Consider the following 21,908-nt stretch of genomic DNA (forward strand, 5'->3'; position numbering starts at 1 on the left):
TCGTTGGAAACTCATAACCTTTTGTCGTACAATAACAAATCTGACACTTCATTGCAAGTTTCACAATAATATATACTCCCACTCTTGTTCGTATAATATAATTCACTATAAACGAAAAGAAACTTGTTCTTTATGAATTTTTTTTCATTTATTTTTATACCAAGTTTTTATTACGCTATATCATGTAACTTGGATTATTGTTATTCCCACTTGTATTCGTACATTATAATGATGAATCACCATTATAGTGTTATGAATACGAGTGGAAGTAACTGCACATTAAAGTCAACAAATTTTCACATTTGCGTTCTTTTTCGTGAGCACTGCATGTACGAATAAAATAAAAAATCATGCAATCATGCGTCTGGGGATTGAATATCAACCCTTTGCATTTCTAAGCTTTAAGAATAAAATTAACGATCCTGATTTTTTTCCACGCGATTGCAATTTTCCGATTCGGTACGTAATCTCGAACAGAACAAGCGTACGCGTATAAAAGTTCCTCGTTTCGCTGAAAAACGTTTCCAGTCGCCGCGTACGAGTACAGAGTGGCGAAATTCCAGGGTGAAAGTGCGTCTAGTCGGACTATATTTTATCCCGAGTCGTTAAGTATCGAAAAGCGTGACAGCTTTATTGTTTCGATAATTTAGGCGACTACGTGTACACACTCGCCCCGGGAACGCACGATTCCTATCGTGGATCATGGGAGTGTCCCGAAACAAAGAATTGTAAAAGTCTGTTGTTGTTCAAATACACGTTTCGCCACTGCTCAATGAATCTCGCCGCGCATACGCGTTCGTGCAATAGTAAAACGTGGCGCGGTTGGCGCGGGGCAAGGCTCCAAGAAATCAAACAGCATTGTAGGTTGTGTAAATCGGTCGCAAATGGGTCTGACCTACAGGTGCTTGATTCATGAGGGCCGTCCGTATCGGTAATCATCGATCGACTGGCGCAACTCTCCTCGGGAACGCTTCTTAGAAACGAAGAAGGATATTATTCGTAGTGGTAACCGTGCTGCCGCGAAAGGTGCACCAGACTTTGTGTGGAAGTTTCTGTGAAGCGAAGGTAGAAATTTTTATCGTACCAGTTCGAACGAACGGAGGGAAAAAGCTGACAACGTTGTTGCAACACCTTCTCGCTGTCGATTTAGAACATATTGAATCTTCTGGGTTTTAATAGCCGCGAACTTCTGATCAAACAGCTTAAGATTCCCCTACATCTATTTTTTTAAAAGGTTATTACTGATCTATGTATACAGGGTGTTCGACCACCCCTGGGAAAAATTTGAATGGGAGATTCTAAAGGTCAAAATAAGACGAAAATCAAGAATACCAATTTGTTGATGGAGACTTCTTTAAAAAGTTATTAACGTTTAAAGTTCTGCCCGTACTAAATTTTTTTCTCGAAAATGCGCAGGATTTCAGGGGTATGTCTATTCACCAAAAATGATTGCAATTGACCCCCACAGACAAAAATATTTTTTCCAGAACGATTTGAAATTTTTCTTTTCGCCGAAAAATTTTCCGGTCGGTATGGAACTTTAAACGTTAATAACTTGTTAACGAAGCATCAATCAAGAAATTGATATTCTTGATTTTCGTCTTATTTTGACCTTTAGAATCTCCCATTCAAATTTTTGCCATAAGTGGCCGAACACCCTGATTTTTTAATGGACCAAACGTGGGGAATACAAAGCAAAACAGAGACAAACGTATGTAAACACATTCAAACTTAAAAGATTTATTTAGGTGTTCAATGACATTTCTTTATATGTACAAGTTACCATGTCAAGTATCACGATTTTGTTGGAAGGCAAAACTTGGACCAACATACATACATATACAAACACGAAATTTAAAAAATCACCAATACCAAATATTATAATTGCCTGATAAATTACTGGAGTTTCGAATGCCTTAATAACGACATCAGTTTTTTTCTAGGCTTAAAAGCGAATGTTTTCTATAACCAAAAAGAAAATTCATGTTTTTAGAATCTTTACGTTCGTTCCCCTATTATAGCGACTAAATAATACAAATTTTCCAGTAGACAGACTGTTCGTTTCGGTATAGCGAGTTGTACGCGCCAAGCTAATATCGACAGCCACTTAAGGACAATTGTTACCCGGACGAGATAGCTCGGGAAGCCAGAACCTTTCCTCGAAACAGGTGTTCCGTTGCCTGCCGACATTTTTCTCCAAACGAGACGTGTATTTATACCCGACGATAGACGAGAATAATAAGGTCCGTTTAAGCGTCGAACAACCCCGAGTGGAACTCGCAGTGGCGCACCGAGAATCAATTTTCCCTCGAATTACACTCGGGGATTATGATTTACCGCGCGGGGATGATTAGCCGTCGTTTGGACGGCGAATCCATAAATTCATCGCTGCACCTTTCGCGGTTGGCGCGACTGAAAAAAGAAGATGGGGCTCGCGTCGGCTTTGCTTCGTGAATCAGGTGCCTCGCGATGAGGACCGAGGACCGTGGGAGTGGTCGACGGACCTACGGAAATTTACGATCTTCCGGTAGCTGAAACGGAACCGACCGGACGCTACCAGGACGAAAATTTTGGAAATATAAAAGAATCTCGTAATTGTATCTTAATTGGTAACCAGAAATATTTGTAAACGAACTTATCCATCCAAAATATAAACCCTCGCATTTTATAACTTCCTTCCAACGATTTAATAACTTATTAAGGTCCTTTGTTTTGTCGGAGAAAATTTACAGTTATTTTTTTCAGTTCAGTTTCATTGCTGAATTTGTAAATGTTGAATAATTGTGTAATCGCAGACCTACGAAGGCTGACTAAAATGACCCAATCTGCAATTTCTTCCAGGATCTTGCCGTCTTCTTATAAGAAAAATTGTTTAGATTGTAAACTGAAGAAATATTTGTCGCCCGAAGGAACTTGTTACGAATAGGTTAATTAAGAATAAAATGTTTTCGTCATACCGAATACCCAAAAATCGGTTTTCCTCCGGTTCTCAAAAATCGCCTCTTCCCAGCCCGATAGACGCCATTTGCATTACGTACCTGAAACAGAAAAGGAATATTAGAAACTATTGGTATTTAAGTGATTTAATTTATACGACAAATTAGGAAAGATTCGTAAAAGTAAGTCGAGAAAACGGAATAACATTTTTACCTTCAAGGGTTCGTTTTCAAAATAATCTGAAAATTAATTAGATATACGTGAGATGCAATATGAATTGCTTGATGTGTCTGCCCATTAATCACTACTTCTACTTGTGCAGAAGTCCAACAGAAAAGTATTATTTTTATTTTTTGTCAACCTTCAGATATCGATGCTTAGATATAACAAGATAATTGCGTCCCTCCTCACTCATTTAGGGTTGAAATATTTATATAAGAATACAACAAAAAATCAGAATATTTCATTTTTCATTAAGACTCGTAGCCTTTGAGATTTGCGTTTATCTATACTATGGTAACAGCGCGAACCTTACAACGAACAGAGTCTAGCGATCTTATAACGAAGATTTACTGTTCCGCCGACTGTTCTAAGGGATCTTGCTGTTCGACAGCCGAAAATATCCGTCAGTCTCGCGTCCCGGAGAGGATCCGGAGCGGATTCGATTCAGTTCGCGGAGATCGTAAATTCACCTTTAGAAATCAACCTGGCTTATTTCTTCGAACGATAAAAGGACCGTCGCGAGGCGGCAGCGAGGAGAAAAAGGGGTCGAAAGAAACGAGAAGGAAGAAGCGGAGAGATTTAAAGGCGACCGCCACTACGGTGTATCTGGAGTCAAGGTGCCACGACGGAAATAGGTGGTTGAAAATCGAGAAGCACGACCGGGCGCACTTCGAACTCGAAAGAGAGGACCAAGGGAGCAGAAAGACCGAGGGAAAAGAAGAAGAAGGGCGACTCAAAGAGCAGAAGAGTCGAAGGAGGACGGGTCCCGGTGTGGCTCGTCGTAACTCAAGTCTAGTTAAGGGAGCCATAATTCAGGGGATAGCACCAGGTCCTCAAACGGCCCATAAATTATGGGCTTTTAATTTCGCGATATTAACGGGACGATCGGGCGAATGGCAAGCGCGGTTCTCGGAGCCGCGCGCGTCTCTTTCGGGACCCTTTCTGCGTTTTTCTCCAACCCCTCCCCCCTCCCCCTTCCTTTTCTGCTAGACCCGCGGATTGGCTCTGAAACTGTTTTATAAACGACGCGCCTCCCCGAGATAAACGCTCGAATAAATTCCACGCTAAAGTTACGAGGAATTAACACGTTGGCCGCCATTTGTATTCGATTGCATGGCCACTTATGAGGGCATGGAACGCCGCGTGTGTCCATTCGAATGCACACACCGTTTCCATTTACTACCATTCGAACGTAAACCTAGAACATCGAAATGATTTTATGTGGTACAACGTCGTACGAGGTCGTTTTGTTATACCAGTGGTTGGATATAAATGGTATTTTCTAGCTTGGTTCATCGTGGATACGAGTACTCGGATTTTATGAATGCTTTGGAAGATTCTGTTTGGCCCTAATTCTATCAGGATGCAACTTTGCATTTTGTATCAAATTTAGATAATATTTTATATATTTTATAATAAATTTCACAATTGTTCAAACATGATATATGACCCAAAGTCACATCCAAGGAATAGCATTCACTAATAAGTTCTGCAACACTACATGGCTCACTAACTATAAATAATATATATTTTTCCTCACAAAATGGAGGTCAAAGATTGCATCCTGGGTACAAAATAAAAATGACGTCAGAATTATTTACAAGAATCGATGCTACGAGTTACCATTGACCGATTTGAGAATTTACGAGGGGATAAATCTTGAGAATTATTCTGGAATCAATTCGAGAATTATGGACTGTAAATATTGGTAGATAAATGATGATCGGTCGAAGTGCATCCCGAAGAAGTTGGTTTGCTTCAAGTGCAAGCTGTTAAGGTTCTTCCTGGATGCATTCGACGTTTCCTGAAGAGGGCTAGTCGCATTATCTCGTACGTGAGAAAAAGGACTCTTATTATGTTCTTATCGAAATCATAACTTATTTCTAATTATTAATTAAGAAATCTTTTCGAACTGTTATTTCTCTTACGTAAGCGTATGGTGGCTGTGTACAATCAATGGGATGTCAAATTATTTAAAAGTAACGAGCAAGAATCGTATATATAGTTTTAATATGAGTTACATAATCAACGTTTCAGCCATAAAGTTGCATGGCTCCCTTCGGGCGGACGCAGTTAAAATACGTATAATTTGCTTCGTGCACCATCTTCATTAAGAGTATAAGATCAAAACGAAAATCCTTAATCCATGTACTGAAACTGAAAACAAGACGAAAGATTTCGAAATTGTTCGATCGAACACAATATGCTAATAAATAAAGACGTGTCCAATTATTTATACATTCAAACAAATAGACACATCTCATCGATAGATTTTTTCTTAATAAAATTTATAATTCCCAGGGACTTGTATCTTGGAAACAAATTGCTACTTTAAAAAGAAAACAAAGTCGATGCAATTTGATGGAAATGGAACTTAAAAATTGCTTTTTTAAACTAGTAGCTTTTCTTTAATCTGCAAAATGAAGTTCCTGAGGACACCCATCGCGGAATGAACCGAACGAATCGTGCGTTTCACCTTTACCAGAAACCTTTGCATGCGAGTCCCAGCGGTGAAAACAAGCAGGAAACGAAAGATCCCGAACTAATAATCGATCCATTACCATGGACGACTCAATGTACGTAGAAACGAGTTTTCAGTAATAAAGAAGGTCTCCAAAAAAAAAATTCTCGGGGCGCAAAGGGGTTAATAACAGTCGGATCGAGGTCTTTTACTCGAAGTTCGCGCGCCGCACGCAACGGGCGCCCGGTTCATTTGCGCAACACGCGCGCGAGAAAATTGCGCAAAATTGGCCACGATTGACATTTCGTTTGGACGCGTCCGCCACTCTCCCCGGTAAATCAACGCTTGATAAAGAAATCCTGAAAGTGCGAGTGTGACCTCGGGGTCCCTGGCGGCTCCTCGCCAACGCCAGGGAAACACGAAAACACGCGAGCCACGAATACTTTGTCATCGTCCCGCGGCAAACGCGTTTCTCATTCGTGGCGGGCTTTCAGTTTTTTTTAACAAGCAAACCGGATTTATACGGTCGCCGGGGAACGTGCGCGTCAAGCAGAATCCCAGCTCTTAATTATTCATGCGGACGGATCTGTGGAAGAAGCCAGGGAAATTCGGAGTGTCTCTAAACGCCGTTGAAAGCCAACTTGTCGCCCGTAGCCGTGACGCCTGCGTCGCCGCGGACTCCCACGACGCGCATTCTTCGACCCCGACGCCACCGATTTCCCCAAACATGGCCAAAAATTCAATATTACTCGTTAAAACGTCGATGGATATTGAAATATTTATCAAAATGGCTAAATCTCATCCTAGATGATGGTACATATTCTGCACTCTGAAGAAGTTTGATAAATTTATTCGAAAATTTGTTTAAAAAGACATTCATTATTTTAAAAATATTTATTTTAGTAGATTGAGAAAAGCAATCTCACCCCAAACTATGATATATTGTGGACTTTGAAGAAGTTTGATAAATTCAGTCAAAATTTATTTTCAAATACTTTAAAAATTTGTCTACATTCGTGGATTACCAACTATAGATAATAGAAAGCATCCAAAATATAACAAAAATCCAACTCACGTGTCTCGGAGCAATTTTTCAAATAAATTATTTTTTTTTTTCTTGTACTAAGCATTATCTGACGCTAAAATATTCGTAATTCCTTTTATAATTAGACTCTCTGGGTACGTTTTTGGAAGTTTTCAGCCACGTCGACATCGGCATACGTCACGACGACGTCTTTCGTCCGTCTTGGAAAACTTCTTGACCAGGCAGGAGTTGATACGGCGCCGCAATATTGTAACGAGAAAGTTTTTATCGCGACGGTGAACTTTTCTCCGGGACATGCACTTTTCTTCGACGACAACGCGTTACTTTGTGCCCTGATGTAGTACCACAGAAACCAAGTTGCGTGTTTTATTCAGTCGGTTCGCGCGGTCGCCATCGGGGGTGACTTTTTCATTTAGGATGATGCATACTGTTGTCGCAAGAAGCAGCGCGATTGGTCGCAGCAGTCGCTTACGTGGATGTTTGTCTACTACGAATGTTGTTCCACCGCGGGCAAAGTGCAAAAATAATTTATTTGCTATAGCTCCACGTGCATATTCAAATGGATTTTCTGCTGAATATGCAATGGCGTTCGAATGTTTGGAGCACCCTTCGATCTTTGTGGAAATAAAACTTTTTTATATACATACAGAAATTTCTGATGCTTCGTATTAAACGTACATTACGTAATAACTCTTGTACAGCCATAAATTTTTATTGCCAATGACTAAAGTACAATTACATAAAGATATAAATGTTTCAAAAAGAATATTTGCATCAAAGAATGCAAGGACATTTTTATGCAACGAGTAAAAGGTACTTATTTATCTTTCGTTCGTTATTTGACACTTTTATCCATTTAATTTTGCCCACCTTTGCCAAGCGCAAATTATATTCTCTTCACTCGCGGTACCGCCATTTTTCTGATTTCTTCTCCTTGTAATACGTCGTATTCGTACAATTTGATGAAGATTGTATATTTATTGATCATTAAGCTATTATGTGAAAGTTTCTTCGAAGATCTGTATAGCAAAATGATTAATAACATAAAAATGATGCCGATTAGGTAAACGATTAATAAGACTGGACAGTCAACGAAAATATTAGTGACAGCAGAGGCTGCTCCGTATTACAAAACAGTTAGCAATACGCAAATTATGCCCATAAAATAAACGATTAATAAGATCGAACAGGTAAATAAAGTATCAAATTTAATTAGTGACAGTCTTTACAGTGCCTCAGAAAGATCATTAGCATTCTACCAGTCGAACGTCAATTTAAAAAATAATCACAACGTTATTAATGTGCCTTCCTCGTGGTGACTATAGTTTGTAATTAAATCATATTCACCGTATATGAAAGTTCATTGGAGGACAACCGAAGATGAAAAATTTCCAAATCGTTTCGATGGTAATAGAGATGAATTTTTAAATTCATTAATATTGGGACATCCTTGTATCTCCATAAATTTGCAAAAACGTATGCATATGTAGAAGTGGCCTGACATAATGAAGTACACGAGTTACAAGTATAACACAGAAGAATCTATAAACACGAACAATAAATTACCGCAATCCGTACGTCACTTGCAATTTATACATCGTTCGCGTACGAATTAATGACGGTAATAACAATTAATAATACATGCCGGCAGTCGTAAAAGTGTCTGTCGCCTCGTTGGTAATTGATAACGTATGATAATCCCATCAAACTGCTGCCGAAGGCCAGCCTACCCGGGAAACTGCCGCTTTTATGAATGGCGCAAACCAAACTCGTTTAAAAAATCCGTCTACGTATCTATCGACGCTAATGACGACGATGTATCGTCGAACGAAATAATAATTTGTACCGATCGTTCCCGAAATTCGTCATTTTCCGCGCGAATTAAGAATTATACTTTTCCGCAAGGGGTGGAAACTTCAGTACAAAAATATTTAATATTCGTTATGCGAATATCAGACAGTGTGTGTACTCTTTATCGAAACATTCTTCAATATTTTTGTTATCAATTGGATGAAAGATGGTTGGGAAATTCTATGTGGTTTATGGGAAAAATATATGAAGGCTAATTTTGTACGATAGCTAAATTCTGGAATTTGTAAAAATTCATTCGAATAAGATTCGCTCTTTCAACTTTATGAATACAGAAGTAGTTGTTTCCATAACGGGATACAGCGACACGAGGATGGTGATTATTAATCGCTACGTTGACGTTAATGGGCAGCAGCATATCAATGTCGCTTAATTAAAATGAAGTACACGTTAATTCCGTACCTCCACGAAGTAATGTATATGGCAATTGAGAGAAGCTATGGAGGATGGTTGTTCGTTTCAGAAAATAGGAGTGTCACAGAAAGTTACTTTCTTCTTCCTAAAATTTTTGAATTAAAATTTAAATTTCGAACAGGACCTTTTAACGAGGACCTACAAAAATTAATTCTTCAGGCGATTTAAAAAAAAAAAAGTAAATTTCAGCGAGATTAAAAACATCAGTATTACTCCAAATTATAAATTACATAACTTACAATAGTCTAGAAAATAAATTTGAGACCATAGAAAATGTCATCGAGTGTCAGTATTAACGTAGATTTATTTAAAGATGCAATTTTTATATATTTCCACTTCCAAAATCTAACACGATTTACGTCAATTTTTATCAGGGGAGGTTTGAGGAAGGAGGTGTCCCACGAAAATTTTTCGAATCGAAATTGTCCAATTAGTTCGGATAATGGGGGTTCTATCGTTCCTCGACTCTTTTTAAAAACGGAAATCGACTCAACTGGGAACAACATCGATTCCCGAATACGATCGTTAAGCGAAGTAACGTTCTTCGAGGTAAAATTAAGACCGGTTTTAATTGCCTGCGAGGCATTTTCGGGCAATCGAAAGTTCGTAATGAAGTGTTCGTCGCAGCCCGCTCGCGGCCGCTTTGTCGGTAGTTGGGGCTTATTGGCGACCGCGAGATAATAAAACCGTTCCCGGCTACGACAATCATTTAATGGCTCATTATCGCGAAGACGTTCTCGCCTCGTTCCCGACCCGCACGGCCGCTTCGCGAGTCCGTTCGACCGGCCGAAATTCACATAATTAACTCGAGCACGAGAATTCGTTAAACCGTCGCTGTGGAGCCCTCTCGAGATTACGTTAACTCGATACTCTTTGTCGGCGTAATCAACGATTATCGGCTGCCGAATGTCGCGGGGATAATAAGCCCCTCTAACAAGTCACTCTATGCATAAATGAACCTTCCTTGCTTCTCGCGAACGAATTATGGCGCGAACCGTTACGTCTTTCCACGATCAAACAGCGTCAAACATATTCGAACCTCTTGTTGTGGACACGCTGTCTCTTGTTGTTTGATAGAACGATTGGAAGGCTCATTTATACCCTGATAGAACGAAATGTTGACATATTTTTCATTTTCGATCAAGGATTTAGGATTGAAAGGAAGAAGAAAAGGAGATGGAGTGTCTATTCAATCTAGAACAATCGTAAAACTGGAGAACTTTTCTTCTATAAAGGAAATTACTAGATCACTTATCTTGCTTCTCATGAACGAATTAAGACGCGAACTGTTACACTACGTGACGATTACATCGTTCGACACGGTTGGAAATCCATTTATACCCTGATAGCGTTTTGTCATTATTTTCTATTGCTTTCTATAACAAAATGTTAAAAAGAGACAAAAAAGAAGATGGAGTATTCATTCAAACTTGAACAATCGTAATACGAAAGAAGGGTACATACCTCTTTTACGCAAGAAATTACTATATCACGATACAAAATTTGTTGAGTATTTTAAAATGACAAAATACTCATCCAAAATTTTATCGAACAAAATTATATCAGTTTTAAGAACATTTCGCGATTTTTTTTCACTTTCCAGTATTATAAACGTTGCTAAAGAACTGATAACTATGGAGTTAGTTTTTCCAAGTGAATTGCATTCAGTCATTGAGCTTTGCACACATATGTATGTTAATAAATACTCAGAAATAATGCGGAAACATTATCGAACAAGTAGATTTTAAAATTCCATCACAATATTTCACACTCGTCAGATCGAAACGTTTGTTTCGAATTGACGTTGTCACTGATACAGAATTCACGTTTATCGTTACATTTCGATGGATCGACCGGCACCGTCACGACGTTGGCGAAATAGAAAGCAAAGCACGACTAACTTATCCCCGTAGAGAAAACTCGTTTCGGTTCGCGCGTCTGGATCGGGTCAAAGTACAATAAAAAAAAAAATTTATAAGCGATCCGCGTCCGGAGAGCCGAGCAATACGAAACCTGTTGCTGGCCCCGATGCTTTGTAATCTTCGAGCAACACTGTCTCGGTAAATCACTGCACGGCCATAGAAGATGCACGGTCTTAATTCATCTCGCGACAATCGGGCATAATAGTTGCGCATTTTTGACGCTGCATCGGCGCGTTGCATTCCCGGATTCGCAGTCGACGTAGAAATGTCACTATTTTTCTTCTCTACACGGAAATTCAATTCTCGAAACGCGAATGTGAAGTAAAAGTGTGAAAGTCGATGGATTTGTGGAAGTTTCAATCATAGAAGTGGACGAGGAAAGACTTCTTGATTAGTTGAGTTAAAAGTATATTCTTAAAATAGTATCAATATTTGACAGACAGATTAAGTCTTGGATTCTAATTTACTGGCGTATAATGTTAAAAAACAAATAATTTCAAGTGTTCCATTTTGATTTGCATGGCACGAAATGTTATGAAATATTATGGAAATTTGATTAATCTCGTACCAAAACGTCTGCAATTATAGCAACTGTTAATTAAAGGCTAAATAACAGAGGAAGTCGTTTCTGATTGTTTGGACGTGACGCAGACTCATTGCTTATATCGTGTGTTACATTATTGGCCATTCAATTACACCGGTTCAAAGGATGCTGCTCCTTGTTGAACGTAGACACGGAAATTATCTCTCGCCTATGGGATAATCTAATCAATTTACACCGGTCAATCAGAGACCCGACGATAAAGTATTCCCGTTTAAACTTCCTTTTACCGAGGTTTCACGGCCTTCCCGCTCGCGTTACTCGCTTTAACCGCAGCCATGGCACAAGATGAAGTCGTAAGTTGTGTACCAGGTGCAAAATTGCCGGTATCTACCCCGATAGTTATCTCGTCTATTTCAAACCATCGCGTAGTCCTAATAAAATGGACTTCGTTGTATCGATTATTATCTAAATATTGACAATTGACACGAGACACGCGAGAAGTCTAATTCCAGCGAGCGGAATTCGTGTTTCACGTGCCACGGACCTTTTCCTTGGAAGTTGTTTATTGCGCCGCCAAGGCGAAAATAAAACGCACGAGTCAACAGAAGACAATAAATAATTGCTATCGGGCCATAAACAAAAGGCTGCATTGGCAGTGAGTTAAACGTAATCGCGTACTTCGAAAGACTGCCATTTTTCATTGGAAACTCTTAGATTTAAAGACTTGCATTTATATATAATTACAAATTTCTCAAAATTGGAGCAAAATAATTATTTTAATATTATTCGTTGTAATTAACCGTCTAATAAATTTTGTTTCCGCGACAAAATAATTTTCCTTGTTTAATAATTTTATTTCAAGGTATACAGAAAATAAGCGTTAGTTTTGAAAACACAGTAATTCGATTCTTAATTGAAAATGATAAATGCTATAATATCTGTGAATCAAAACATATTTTAGAAGTAAAAATATGTGCTGTCGACTGAAATTAGTTGAACCCAAGGCGACGCTCTGATGTTAATTATAAGATAGTGTATCAATGCTCGGAAAAACTTTTCTGTACGCGTGTTATTGCAACTCCTGCGTCCCAGGAAAATTTATTACCGACACCGTACAAACTCGACAACATTTACATTGCAGAGATTAGAATATTCAGAGTCCAGATGAGGGAAAAATAGGACGTCGCATTAGGAATACCGGACCTCTCGTAAAACTGTAGGGTCCCTGCTAATAACCAACAGCAGTCGATGCCAGCGACAGATAACGAACAAACGTCTGAACGATCGTCGTCGAACAGATTATAAATTGTCAACGTAAATCAACCTATTTATGTCTAAAGTAGAGTCCTTGTAAAATGGTAGATAACACAGAGCGAGTCCATCGTCTCTAGGACATCAGCATTCCTGATTACTGTACCCACAAGGACTCCCAAATGAAATACTAACGTCCACATTATCTCTTTTTCTAATTTTTAAAACATTTTGGAGATTCATAACATGGCTCAGAAATAAGGAATATGAATTTTAATTGCAACTCGTGTTTAAGGGGTGAACTACCCTCGAAAATTTCATCCTCTAATTATACCTGGAAAGTTATTGACGATGTTTGATATCTTACTTTACGGAGTTGTTTTGATCAGACATCGAGACAAATTTAGTAACGTCAAATTAAGCTGTTCTTATTCGATAACTTGTGCAGTAGATCATTCTTAAATTAAATAATGTTCCTTATCAACGACTTAGTTAAATTTTTATAATATTTACAATCAGTTCGTTAATATTATTAGAGAACGTCGGTATCGAGTAATTCGTACAGGCGAAACTGGATCGGCGAAGCTCGTTTTCTTCTACGCGTCGAGAAACGAAAACATCAGAAGTTTGCGTTGCGGAAAGCAGCATGCAGTTCGAGCACTTATTAGCTGTTGAGTAATAACACGATTACGCTCCATGAACAAGAGATCAAGTCTATGATAACTCTGCTCTCTATTTACATTCAGTTACAAAGTATTACTGCATTAAGCTAATGTTTGACTTACGCGTTAATAAGAAGCCTTATCTATATCTATACTATTGTATAAATTAGTCGTGTACCCGTGTATGCATACGTTTGAACACGATAAACTCGAGAACCTCTGGACCGATTTCCACACAATTCTTTTTTCTGGATCTCCCATTTTTCATGCTTGAACACAGGGTACGAATTACTGTCAGGGTCGAAGTGGCGAATGACAATGCCAACCAAGTCTTTCTCATACACTATCAAACCGTAAGAGACACGCTAAAATAACTGGAGAATGTAAAGAGTCTCCACAATTAACATTTCACTTATTTGCAAGATTCCAAGATTTGTTTAGACATGTCTGCAGTGACATTTTATAATTTTTTAGGCGAAATAAAATTAAAATTGGTGGTACTGCATACTCTCAAACATAGTCGCTTTTAAAAAAATGCCTCACTTCATTAATTGTAGTTCAGGTTTTATATTCTTTAGGAAAATGCAAAGAAAAGAAATCGATTTTTTCCAAAATTCACACTGGAACACCCTCTTAATGGGGTCCAAATTTCGATGGCCAACGATTCTTTCGTCAGATTATCGTAGTCTCTGAAATCGTGGCGATCGTTACGACGAGCACTCTACGTAGAACGGAAGACATAAATGGGTTAATCCGTAACGAGTCGTCCGTCTATACTCGCCGTGTCAGCGGAATACTTTGTCTCCGCGCGTCGTTACTGTTAATAATCGAGTTGCCCGCGAGTTCAACGCTCAACTCTATTCCGTTTAATCGTCGAATCGCCTCAAGATGAAGCCATAAAGATTATAATAGGTGTACGACTACCGGTGGCCGCCGTGCCTATCTCTTCTCGACCGCCTCCTTCTACCGCCTCCTCCAGCGCATACAGTCTTCCGCAGACTTGGTGTGTTCACGCGTGCATCGGTTTGTCGTGGTCGCGGTTCGTTGCGCTGCTTTGGAATCGCCGCCACTCATTTTCATATTCATTAAGCCGGGGCCCCCGAGATTAGCATGCTAATTGCAATAATGAGCGGCGGCTTTCCGTGTCCGTGTCTGGGCTTCCCTTCTTTTCCCGGGTTCCCCCCTCGTCCGCCGCCTCCTCGTCTCTCACCTTTCCCCTTTGTTTATTCGGTGTAGATCACCTGCGTTCTTACACGGGCCGCTTTATCAACGACAACCTCACCTCGTACTTCTACGGCTCCCTGTCTTAGCCTCCTAACGCGGATAGACCTTCGTAAACTGGCTCTTTATCTCGTCATATTCGGACACACGACACGAACCAACCGGCCCAAATACGAGGCGACCGCCAAACCTCTACCTAATTATTATTTCCAGTTATTTTTTGTTTTGCTTTTTATTAGTATTCATTTATTACACTGTGTTACCTTCTATTTACGAAGTAGTCTTTTCTTTTTATGAATGCAGGACCCATGGAGGAACCTAATCCGTATAGACACGTCCGATGTATCTCGAAGTATCGATAGGACGCACGATTAGTCGGAGCAGCGGACGTCTGATTAGACGAAGTTGTCGCTTCGAGAGGCATCCGAGATGACTGTGCGTCCCGAGAAGGAGATTCGTTTGGCTAGAGCAACGCCCGTGCACGACGTCAGCCCATCAGCGACCCCCGGCGTCGAGGGTCAAGGGGTCACCCGTGTAAAACCCGTACGTTACTACCGGCAGGGTGCGCGGTGCCTCGAACGTTATAAAGTCGCGTAACACCTGTTAAGTCCGGTACTCTGCGAGACAGCACGAAATTTCCATTCGACCGCTAATGATTTACCGGCCGGTGGCCGGTTCGGTTCCGAGAAAGCGGTCGTTGGACTCTAGAAATGACTTTCCACCGTAAATGTTCGCGTATTAAGACACGAGTAGAGTTCCCCGCGACGTCCTTTCCACGCAATGTGTGCATTTCGTGTTACAAACCTCGCTCGTTCGGGATAATCTTGTTAATGGGGACTTAGACATCTGATTATTCAATTCCTCTGCGTTCCAGAGAAACCTTCTTGCGATCAAATATGAGACCAAAGTATTCTTTGATTCTTTCAGACTCCATGTTTCTCAGAGTGAAACTCCTAACTTCTGATTGAGTGATCAAAAGTCTGAGTGTGTCCTTTTAAATCCCAGAGATGAACTCAGGAATTCCCAGAATAGTACACCTCCCTCTATTCAGTTCTATAATTGTTTATAAGAGTGGAGCTTTTAACTTCTAATCGAATGATCAAGAATCTGAGTGTGTTCTTCCTTTAAATCCCAGATAAGAACTTAGGAGTTCACGGAATAGTACAGCTCCCTCGTTCGCGGGCTAGCGAACATTAACGAGGAATCACTGTATCTTGTTCTGTACTTCTCAAAAAAAGAATTCCTAACATCAACCATGGAACAAAGACCTCCTCGATTCTTCTGGATCTCCTAACTATGGGACCAAAAATCTGGTTCCTCGATTCGTTTAGATTCCTAATTTCTGACGAAGATCGAGACCAAGACAAGTCTTCGGTTGTTTAATTCTGCTTGATCGCAGAGTGGAACTCATAACTCGTGAGATCAAGACATCTAGTTCCTCCATTTTTGTGTATTCCGGGAAGTCCTAAATCCTAATCAATTATTGGGGGCAATTAGGTAGCTTGAAATAGTCTGCGGTTCACATGTCTAGTATCAAGTATTGAGATCGCGTTGTGAGACCAGAACATCTAAGCCCTACATACTTCGAGCAGATGTATATACATGCACTGGAATAGACTGCTTCGATAGATCTGTACTGAATCATTTAGACTCTAGCTCACTACTGTACACACTGTGTTTCAGTACTCGTAATACGATCGAGAAGACATTCTTCGTGCAAAAATAAGTGGGAAATGTGGAACAGAAATTTTTGGACGACCTCTCGTTCTGTAATACTTGTCAGATCGTTCTACATTAATTCACGCACACTACTCGATACGAATACTAACGAAAAACAAAACAATTAACGTTGAAGAACGTGATGTAAAGTCTAAAATGAGTATCGCATTTATCTCTGTAATTTTCAAGTAAAATTGAATAACTGGGACTTACGGTTCGCAAGAATCCATCGTAGCAAAAAACCGCGTACCGTTTCCCCAAGTTGGCGTTGGCGGCGTGTTATTAAACCTAGCAGATAATTCACCGTGCAGAATCCAAGACAGGTAGACTCCCGAGGGGGGAGGTAAAATAAAATAATATCGCGGTTGGCCGGTCGGGAATCACGCGGTTTGTCCCGGTAACGTCGTCGATCGGTCATCGTCGCGAAATGCCACCGGCATCGACCTCCAGCGAAGAGAGGCGGTCGAAATTTATTCTAACGCGGACACAAATAACGTTAAAACGCTACTCAGTCGTGTTTAGAGAGTAGTCCTGGCCGTCGGTAAGTACCGGGGCGGAATTCAGCCGGCTAGATTGAGAGATATTCCGGCCATCCGCTCACACAGCCCCAACGGTCAGCTTGCACGCACGGGACCGGTCGGTTTGTGTGTGTCTGCTGCTGGGAGCGAGGAAACGAGAGGACACGAGAGCGAGACCGAGAGAGAGACGTTTTTCTGGTGGGGATAGGCCTCTGCGTGCGGTCCCTTCTTCGACGGACCACCCAAGTAGACCGACTTACGCCGGCCATACACACGCCATGGCCCGTGTGTGAGCACCAGCACCGTCACTCGCGTGCCCGAGCTACACCTACACACCTGCCGGCACGCACGAGCGCGCCCGATCACGTGCGCGCGTCTAGGTTCACTTCGAACCGACCGCTCGCACGGAAACGACCGGCGGCCACTTATGAATGAACCGATACGTCCCGATCGTCTGGCTTCCTCGTCCTTGCGACGGAATCGATAGGGTTAACGTTTCGGGAACGCGTCCTCGCCGAGGAGAAATCGAGGTTAGCTTTTAACACTTTAACCGTTCCCGACCAAAGCCTTCCATCGCTCGGATCCTTCCCTGGGAATCGTACGCTCCCACAGTTGTTCGATCAACTTTTATATGAGTTTTTAACGTGGAAGTGCGAGCATGAGTTTTCTCAGGGCTGATTGAAAATAACACTTGAGATCGAGTCGAGTAAAATTTGGTTTGCAATTTAGAATAATTTATTGGAGAATTTTGTTATTAGACTTCCATAATATTTTTGAAATTCAGATTCTCGTTGGTTCGATACACGAGATAAAATGGAGTAGAATTTGGTTCGCAGATAATTTTGTTTCAGAATTTATTAGAAAATTTCGGAGATCAAACCTAGATCATCATCTTCAAATCAGTCCCCCTTAGACTTTCATAATATTTTTAAAATACGAAGATACGGATGTTGTTATGAAAATATATATATATATAGTACACCGATATACAAAATGTAGGCTCGTAAGAGGGTCGAAATCTTTGAATTTTCATTCATAAATCACCGATGCAAACGCAGCCGTTGAAATATCGAAAGGGAAAATTGTATGTACAGGGTGATTTGTAACTCCGCAGGAAAAACATGGATGATTTAAGACGATCGTCTCGAGAGATACCGTATTAGCGCGTGTCTCGTACTTCGGTGCTTACGTAAACATAATTGATGAAAGTTTTATTGCTCATCATCGGCTACTAATTCAATTTACATGCTTCTCTCGCCGGACCTTTCATTGTTTCTGATTTCCGAAGCGTTGAACGGGGACCACCCTCTAAGCCTGAGTCGGATATCATCGGGCTCTTTGGCCTCATTAATCATGCGGTATCGCGTAATTCTTCGTGGCAGGATATCACTTTTCCTCGCTCGCTCCAATTATCGTCCGTTTAATTGATTAGGAGCGGTTTCGATCCGTGCGTGCGGTTCGACGTTTGCGCAGGTGTTGCAAGGATTGTGCTTGGGATGATGTAACGTCATTAGCGGGAAACATTATCCATTATAACTAACAAGGTTCGCTCCGCAGAAAAACCATCAGCGTGGAGGCGTTATAAGCGATACCTTGATACCGTTGTTGGAAGATTCGAAATACGCGGACTAAATTAATAAGATCGCGCCAGCAAAATCACATTTTGCTCGATAGAATCGTCTACTATTTCGTAAACGTGCCTCACAAAAATCTAATCACTATTCTGTACACGTACCATCTTCAGAATTAATTAATTTTCTTTTCGACCTGTAGCTTCAATACTTTGGAGAACTTTCGCATTATTTTTCTGAATTCGTCTTGTAATAAATTTCTAATTATATTGGCCGTATATAGAAATAAAAGACAAGATGGTTTCCGGATCTACTTTGAAATTCATGATTAGATTTTGCACTAGCCATCAACGATCTCTAATGTTAAATCATTGGTACCGAATCATCAGAAATACAAGGCCACCCCTAGGAAAAATTTTAATAGAGAATTCTAGAGGCAAAAATAAGACGAAAATCAAGAATACCAATTTGTTGATGGAGGCTTCATTAAAAAGTTATTAACAATTAAATTCAAAAATTTCAAATCGTTCTGGAAAAATTATTTTCGGTTGCGGGGGTCAATTATAATCATTTTTGGTGAATAGATATACCCCGAATTCCTACCCACTTTTGAGAAAAAAATTCGAGAAGGTGTGAAATTTTTCGACGGAAAAAGAAAATTTCAAATCGTTTTGGAAAAATTATTTTCGGTTGCGGGGGTCAATTACAATCATTTTTGGTGAATAGACATACCCCCATTGTTTCATTTCGTATCCCTGTACAAGATTTCTTACCCAAGTACAACGTATTTGTACATGTAAATTATTTATTATTAGTGTTTACTTGTCGAGTTCATTGAAAACTTTAATACTTCGAAATAAAAGATTCCTACGGGTCGAAATGGACCCGGAGTCCTTTGTACGAGGTTTAAATGCCTCAATGCAATTGACGCGATTATGCGAAGCTGCGTTGTAAAGCAATGTGATTGCGCGCGCGTGGGACATGCCGCTTTATTACGCGACGCGGAGTCAGGAATGCCAAGCTTCGTCGCGATCTAATGACGCTCGCTATTAGTCAGCCGAGAGTTTGGCGAATCTGCCTAATCGAGTTGACAGTGCACACGTGCGTGAACACTCGCGGCCCAGTCGTGTCTGTGTGAGAGCCAGTTCTCTCTCGCGGAGGTGGAATTGATTGACCGATCGGTATGCCGGGCTTAAACGCACTACGCACTCTCGAATCGCCAACTAATTAAATAAAATCGTCGGCTCATTCTCGCGCGCGAAAAAAGAGTTATAAAATAATTCCTCAGGGTATAAAAATGCAACTCTAGTCATACAAATTTTAGGCGACTTCGACTCGCTTCATAATATTTTTTGATAATATTGTGTGATATTTTTATTTATTTATTTATTTATTTAGTATACGGGATCCACCCATTCGAGTACATATTTACATTCACATCATTCGTAATATTACAACAGCAATGATTCTTAAAATGAACCCCAGACGTATACAACATCGTGTATAACAATAAAATCTAATAAAAAAGAAAGAAATACATACAATTATACGTTGAAGGAGAACGAGTGGAACGTCGTTAAGAGACACGAAATGATCACTGGAGTGTACAAAAATCCAGTGTTGTATACAACTATTATTTTAATACTCTGTTTCTGTAATCGTTCATTTTGTCTCTATTATCATTGTTATGCATTAAGAATCACAACTTTGAACGACTCTGAACTGAAGTTTCCCAGAATACAGTAATGATTCTTAAAATGATTCTTCAAAAAAAGAAACACGACATTTAATAAACGATACGATTCTGTGTTGAATTTCACTTCCACTGCACAAAAAATGAACATGCCAACTACAGAGTAATGTTATTAGATTCAGTAACTATTTAAATCACTAAATTTAAGTGATTACTCTATCCGTAAATCAGGCTTCGCTAAAAATCCGCTCCCTGTTGCTGCACAGCATGGGTGTAACGATCTCTAATGAAATCTCAGATCGCGTCTAAAGCGGTGTCAAAGTGCACGCGCGCAACTGGTCGTAGACTTAACCTTCCGGTGGTCTTTGCAACCACCGTCGACCGGGAATGTCGTCGGGTGTAAACGCATTAAACGCGGCGATAAGAAAGGCTTACGTTTCGTTTCACTTGACGCGTTTTATAGAACGCGGGTCGAACCTGTATGCAAATCCAGGGACCGCGTGCTCGCCCCGACCGTATTTTCGCTCTTATTGCTTACAATTGACTCGTCTGTCATATTAGTACGGGGAGGATTTACTCGTGCCCGTTGTTTCTCCTCCGCGACGACGAGGAGTCCTCGTTGCGAACGCCGGAACCTGTTTACCCGCTAGCCAATAATTTATGCCAGCCACAATGACATTAAACCAGTTATTTTGTGTATAAATCCGCGCTGTTTATGCGGGCTATTAATAGCGGCGACCCGACGATAATGACACGAGCGTGGATCCCAAGGAAAAGTTCGCCGCGATCGTAGAAAATTTATCGCGTTTTCTCTCTCGCTCTTCTTTTCCACGGCGTCGATCGCGATAAACCGGTTGGATCATTCATAAATTCATATCGGCGTTATCGATATCGTAGACTACGATGTGTGTTCTTTTTATTCCGGATGACCGGAGATTGTTTCCTTCGCTTAACGGTCGCTTTCTCTTTCTCCGATGGAACCGGTTTTGTTTAAATTATGCCCACGATCGCCGGGTCAAAGTGTTTTCAATAGCGTTGCATAGACAATTAATGGACAGCCTGTAGGTACCACGATCCGCGAACCCAGACACGATACTGTCCGAAAATTATGTTTCTATTATATTCCTGTAGAATGAAAGAATGTATTTTTTATGTTCTCTGATTGTAGGAAAGAGTATTTATTTCGAAAATATAAGGGTAATGGTTTGGCAAGTGTTAACCCTTTTTTAGCAAAAATAATTTTTAAATTAAATGAACAATTTCCACCAAAAATTTTATATGTTTATTAGTAGACATTCTGTCATTCGTGTGCCTAAAATGGTAATTTTATTCCTGTTAGAAAATAATGAATTTTATAAGAATCCTTCCTATCTATGAAAATAATAGTTTCTAATTGTATTTGAAATTATTCTATGTGCCTGATGATTCAGAATTCAATGAAAAAAATTTAGGAAATTTTTAATTCAATCACAGGGACTTCAAATAATTTTAGAGGGAGTATTTAAAGAGATACAATGCTGTTAAAAAATAGAGAATTTTATAAGAATTCTATCTTTAAAAATAATAGTTCCCAATTATATTTAAAATTATTTTTCATACGATTCAATGAACAAAATTTAGAAAATTTTTAATTCGATTACATAGACTCCAAATAATTTGAGGAGTGTGTTTTGCCCTCGAAGAAATAAATTTGGGGCTAAAGTTAAATCATCGCGAGGAAGCACTGGTATCAATAATTCGTTACCCCATCAGGGAGTACAGGTATTAATGAAAAAGCTCGAGGATCGGTTAAAGAGAATGGGATTATTTACCGGGTAATCATCCTCGTTTCACTGTTTTCCTCCCGACGATCGAACCGC

At 40.0% G+C, this 21,908-nt stretch overlaps 1 long non-coding RNA gene across 1 annotated transcript; it reads right to left on the reverse strand.

Moving 5' to 3' along the window:
- Positions 1 to 497: 497 nt before the first annotated feature.
- Positions 498 to 7,173, reverse strand: LOC143346539 (uncharacterized). The gene is made up of 3 exons (XR_013080434.1): positions 6,696 to 7,173; positions 2,958 to 3,038; positions 498 to 1,052 (listed from the first exon to the last, which is right to left on the reverse strand). It is a non-coding gene; the product is annotated as an uncharacterized LOC143346539 (long non-coding RNA).
- Between the last annotated feature and the right edge of the window lie 14,735 nt (positions 7,174 to 21,908).

This window comes from Colletes latitarsis, chromosome 10, assembly GCF_051014445.1.
Source record: "Colletes latitarsis isolate SP2378_abdomen chromosome 10, iyColLati1, whole genome shotgun sequence".
NCBI lineage: Eukaryota > Metazoa > Arthropoda > Insecta > Hymenoptera > Colletidae > Colletes > Colletes latitarsis.